This window comes from Salmo trutta, chromosome 38, assembly GCF_901001165.1.
Source record: "Salmo trutta chromosome 38, fSalTru1.1, whole genome shotgun sequence".
In the NCBI taxonomy this organism is placed as follows: domain Eukaryota; kingdom Metazoa; phylum Chordata; class Actinopteri; order Salmoniformes; family Salmonidae; genus Salmo; species Salmo trutta.
The window spans coordinates 17,000,185-17,006,066 of record NC_042994.1 but is presented as its reverse complement, the minus strand read 5'-3'; the positions used below and the strand labels follow the sequence as shown (position 1 = coordinate 17,006,066).

Here is a 5,882-nt window from a genome sequence, read left to right as displayed (position 1 = left end):
GGTGAACCCGGATCCGTCCCCCTCGCTACAGTATGTCAGCCCGTCTGTCTTTGCGAGTCCAGCCGAAAAGAGTTTAGGGCGAGTCGGGGAGAGAAGGACCAAGAGAGTGGTGCAACAACCTCAGGGAAACGCGAGCCCCGAGGACAGAAACGCGCTCCGCTATGCAGTTATACTCGGATCCGCTATCTATCAGTCTCACCCAGGAGTCACCCCCACTCTCTCTCGCACTACAGTCTAGTCCGCTAATAAGCTTTAGTAGACTAAAATAGATTGACTGCGCCGTAATCTTTTGCCCATTAATGAGCACTGTTGCATAAAGTGTAGCCTATCCTAATGATCAAGTCTGGGTTGAGACGAGGGTTTGGTTGATGACATCACTAGCTTACAATTGAGAACCGCAGAGGTGTGGTATGTTTTGAGGGGATCACATAAGGACGCCATAATGTACAGTACCAGTCAAAGGTTTGGACACACCTACTCATTCAAGGGTTTTTCTTTATGTTTGACTATTTTCTACATTGTAGAATAATAGTGAAGACATCAAAACTAAGAAATAACACATGGAATGATATATTAACCAAAAAAAGTGTTAAACAAATCAAAATCTATTTTATATTTGAGATTATTCAAAGTAGCCACCCTTTGCCTTGATGACAGCTTTGCACACTTGGCATTCTCTCAACCAGCTTCACCTGGAATGCTTTTCCAACAGTCTTGAAGGAGTTCCCACATATGTTGAGCACTTGTTGGCTCCCTGTGGCTCAGTTGGTAGAGCATGGTGTTTGCAACGCCAAGGTTGTGGGTTCGATTCCCACGGGGGGCCAGTACGGAGGAAAAATAAAATGTATGAAAATGTATGCATTCACTACTGTAAGTCACTCTGGATAAGAGCGTCTGCTAAATGACAAATGTAAATGTACTTAAGGACACAAATAATAAGAAGAGACTTGGGCCAAGAAACATGAACAAAGGACATTAGACTGGTGGAAATCTGTCCTTTGGTCTGATGAGTCCAAATTTGAGATTTTTGATTCCAACCATCGTGTCTTGGTGAGACGCAGAGTAGGTGAACGGATGATCTCCACATGTGTGGTTCCCACCATGAAGCATGGAGGAGGAGGTGTAATGGTGTGGGGTTGCTTTGCTGGTGACACTGTCAGTGATTTATTTAGAATTCAAGGCACACTTAACCAGCATGGCTACCACAGCATTCTGCAGCGATACGCCATCCCATCTGGTTTGCACTTAGTGGGACTATCATTTGTTTTCAACAGGACAATGACCCAACATACCTCCAGGCTGTGTAAGAGCTATTTGACCAAGAAGGAGAGTGATGGAGTGCTGCGTCAGATGACCTGGCCTCCACAATCACCTGACCTCAACCTAATTATGATGGTTTGGGATGAGAGTGAAATAAAAGCAGCCAACAAGTGCTCAACATATGTGGGAACTCCTTCAAGACTGTTGGAAAAGCATTCCAGGTGAAGCTGGTTGAGAGAATGCCAAGAGTGTGCAAAGCTGTCGTCAAGGCAAAGGGTGGCTACTTTGAATAATCTCAAATATAAAATAGATTTTGATTTGTTTAACACTTTTTTTGGTTAATATATCATTCCATGTGTTATTTCTTAGTTTTGATGTCTTCACTATTATTCTACAATGTAGAAAATAGTCAAACATAAAGAAAAACCCTTGAATGAGTAGGTGTGTCCAAACCTTTGACTGGTACTGTACATTATGGCGTCCTATGTGATCCCCTCAAAACATACCACACCTCTGCGGTTCTCAATTGTTCTTTAGTAGTGGTTTCTTTGCAGCAATTCGACCATGAAGGCCTGATTCACACAGTCTCCTCTGAACAGTTGATGTTGAGATGTGTCTGTTACATGAACTCTGTAAAGCATTTATTTGTGCTGCAATCTAAGGTGCAGTTAACTCTACTGAACTTATCCTCTGCAGCAGAGGTCACTCTGGGCCTTCCTTTCCTGTGGCGGTTCTCATGAGAGCCGGTTTCATCATAGCGCTTGATTGTTTTTGCAACTGCACTTGAAGAAACGTTCAAAGTTCTTGACATTTTCCGGATTGACTGACTTTCATGTCTTAAAATAATAATGGACTCTCACTTCTCTTTTCTTATTTGAGTAGTTCTTGCCATAATATGGACTTGGTCTTTTACCAAATAGGGCTATATTCTGTATACCACCCCTACCTTGTCACAACACAACTGATTGGCTCAAACGCATTAAGAAAGAAAGAAATTTCACAAATTAACAAGGCACACCTATTAATTGAAATGCATTCCAGGTGATTACCTCATGAAGCTGGTTGAGAGAATGCCAAGAGTGTGCAACGCTGTCATCAAGCGTAAGGGTGGATACTTTGAAGAATCTCAAATATAAATATATTTTCATTTGTTTAACACTTTTTTGTTTAATACATGATTCCATATGTGTTATATCATAGCTTTGATGTCTTCAATATTATTCTACAATGTAGAAAACAGTACAAATAAAGAAAAACCCTGAAATGAGTAGAACTTACAGAGATTAACTGTTTAATTGCTGAGTCTGCATACAGGGTGGAGAGGTGGAGGTCTGCCCATGATCCGGAGCAGGGGGAGTCTGCCTACGGTCCGAGGCTGATCGGGTCGGTCGGCACTCTGGAGGACAATAGGCCGGAGCCTGAACCACCACCTGCATAGGTGGGTTGGGGAGGGGGGGTGTAGCACAAGTGCCGTCGGTGACGGCAGCCACCCTCCCTTCCCTCCCTTTAGTTTAGGGGGATTTTTTGTTGTTGTTTGGGGTTTTGTTATTCTTGAGGTGCTTCCGGGGTTAGCACCTTGGGGGGGGGGGGGGGGGGGGGGGGGGTACTGTCACGTCCTGGCCAGTATAAGGGTTAATTGTTATTGTAGTTTGGTCAGGACATGGCAGAGGGTATTCGTTTTATGTGGTTCAGGGTGGTGTGTTTGTTGAAGGGGCATTTGATTTAAGTATTCCGGGGTGTTTGGGCACTGTTTGATATTCATGTATTCTATGTTTAGTCTAGTGAGTCTGTTTCTATGTTTGGTTAATTGGGGTTGGGACTCTCAGTTGAAGGCAGGTGTTGTCTATTTGCCTTTGATTGAGAGTCCCATATATTAGGGTGTGTTTGTCATTTGTGGGAGATTGTTCTGTGTTTAGCCTTGTGCCTTGCCAGACTGTTTTGTTGATCGTTCGTTCTTTTGTTGTTCATTTTGAATTTAATAAACATCAAGATGAGCATACACATACCTGCTGCGTTTTGGTCCTCTTTTACCAACGACAACCGTGACATGTCCGAAACCTTTGACTGGTACTGTACAGTGGGGGGAAAAAGTATTTGATCCCCTGCTGATTTTGTACGTTTGCCCACTTACAAAGAAATGGTCAGTCTATAATTTTAATGGTAGGTTTATTTGAACAGTGAGAGACAGAATAACAACAAAAAAATCCAGAAAAATGCATGTCAAAAATGTTATAAAATGATTTGCATTTTAATGAGGGAAGTAAGTATTTGACCCCTCTGCAAAACATGACTTAGTACTTGGAGACAAAACCCTTGTTGGCAATCACAGAGGTCAGACGTTTCTTGTAGTTGGCCACCAGGTTTGCACACATCTCAGGAGGGATTTTGTCCCACTCCTCTTTGCAGATCTTCTCCAAGTCATTAAGGTTTCGAGGCTGACGTTTGGAAACTCGAACCTTCAGCTCCCTCCACAGATTTTCTATGGGATTAAGGTCTGGAGACTGGCTAGGCCACTCCAGGACCTTAATGTGCTTCTTCTTGAGCCACTCCTTTGTTGCCTTAGCCGTGTGTTTTGGGTCATTGTCATGCTGGAATATCCATCCACGACCCATTTTCAATGCCCTGGCTGAGGGAAGGAGGTTCTCACCCAGGATTTGACAGTACATGGCCCCATCAAATGATGCGGTGAAGTTGTCCTGTCCCCTTAGCAGAAAAACACCCCCGGTGTTCTTGGGGTCATAGGCAGCATTCCTCCTCCTCCAAACACGGCGAGTTGAGTTGATGCCAAAGAGCTCCATTTTGGTCTCATCTGACCACAACACTTTCACCAGTTGTCCTCTGAATCATTCAGATGTTCATTGGCAAACTTCAGACGGGCATGTATATGTATTCTTGAGCAGGGGGACCTTGCGGGCGCTGCAGGATTTAAGTCCTTCACGGCGTAGTGTGTTACCAATTGTTTTCTTGGTGACTATGGTCCCAGCTACCTTGAGATCATTGACAAGATCCTCCCGTGTAGTTCTGGGCTGATTCCTCACCGTTCTCATGATCATTGCAACCCCACGAGGTGAGATCTTGCATGGAGCCCCATGCCGAGGGATATTGACAGTTCTTTTGTGTTTCTTCCATTTGCGAATAATCACACCAAATGTTGTCACCTTCTCACCAAGCTGCTTGGCGATGGTCTTGTAGCCCATTCCAGCCTTGTGTAGGTCTACAATCTTGTCCCTGACATCCTTGGAGAGCTCTTTGGTCTTGGTCATGGTGAAGAGTTTGGAATCTGATTGATTGATTGCTTCTGTGGACAGGTGTCTTTTTTACAGGTAACAAGCTGCGGTTAGGAGCACTCCCTTTGAGAGTGTGCTCCTAATCTCAGCTCGTTACCTGTATAAAAGACACCTGGGAGCCAGAAATCTTTCTGATTGAGAGGGGGTCAAATACTTATTTCCCTCATTAAAATGCAAATCAATTTATAACATTTTTGACATGCGTTTTTCTGGATATTTTTGTTGCTATTCTGTCTCTCACTGTTCAAATAAACCTACCATTAAAATTATAGACTGATCCTTTCTTTATCAGTGGGCAAACGTACAAAATCAGCAGGGGATCAAATACTTTTTTCCCCCACTGTATATAGTTGGAAGTTTACATACACCTTAGACAAATACATTTAAACTCAGTTTTTCACAATTCCTGACATTTAATCCTAGTAATAAGGATTCCCTTTCTCAGGTTAGTTAGGATCACCATTATATTTTAAGAATGTGAAATGTCAGAATAATAGTAGAGAGAATGATTTATTTCAGCTTTATTTCTTTCATCACATTCCCAGTGGGTCAGAAGTTTACATACACTCAATTAGTATTTGGTAGCATTGCCTTTAAATTGTTTAACTTGGGCCAAATGTTTCAGCCTTCCACAAGCTTCCCACAATAAGTAGGGTGAATTTTGGCCCATTCCTCCTGACAGAGCTGGTGTAACTGAGTCGGGTTTGTAGGCTTCCTTGCTCGCACACGCTTTTTCAGTTCTTCCCACAAATTTTCTATAGGATTGAGGTCAGGGCTTTGTGATGGCCACTCCAATACCTTGACTTTGTTGTCCTTAAGCCATTTGGCCACAACTTTGGAAGTATGCTTGGGGTCATTGTCAATTTGGAAGACCCATTTGCGACCAAGCTTTAACTTCCTGACTGATGTCTTGAGATGTTGCTTCAATATATCCACATAATTTTATCCCTCATGGTGCCATCTATTTTGTGAAGTGCACCAGTCCCTCCTGCAGCAAAGCACCCCCACAACATGATGCTACCACCCCCGTGCTTCACGGTTGGGATGGTGTTCTTCGGCTTGCAAGCTTCCGCATTTTCCTCCAAACATAACAATGGTCATTACGGCCAAACAGTTCTATTTTTGTTTCATCAGACCAGAGGACATTTCTCCAAAAAGTACGATCTTTGTCCCCTTGTGCAGTTGCAAACCGTGGTCTGGCTTTTTTATGGCGGTTTTGGAGCAGTGACTTCTTCCTTGTTGAGCGGCCTTTCAGGTTATGTCGATATAGGACTTGTTTTACTGTGGATATAGATACTTTTGTCCCTGTTTCCTCCAGCATCGTCACAAGGTCCT

At 43.3% G+C, this 5,882-nt stretch overlaps 1 non-coding gene across 1 annotated transcript; it reads left to right on the top strand.

Annotated features, from left to right (window-relative positions):
* Window positions 1–748: 748 nt before the first annotated feature.
* On the top strand, window positions 749–824 carry trnaa-ugc (transfer RNA alanine (anticodon UGC)). The gene has a single exon. It is a non-coding gene; the product is annotated as a tRNA-Ala (tRNA).
* Window positions 825–5,882: the final 5,058 nt, after the last annotated feature.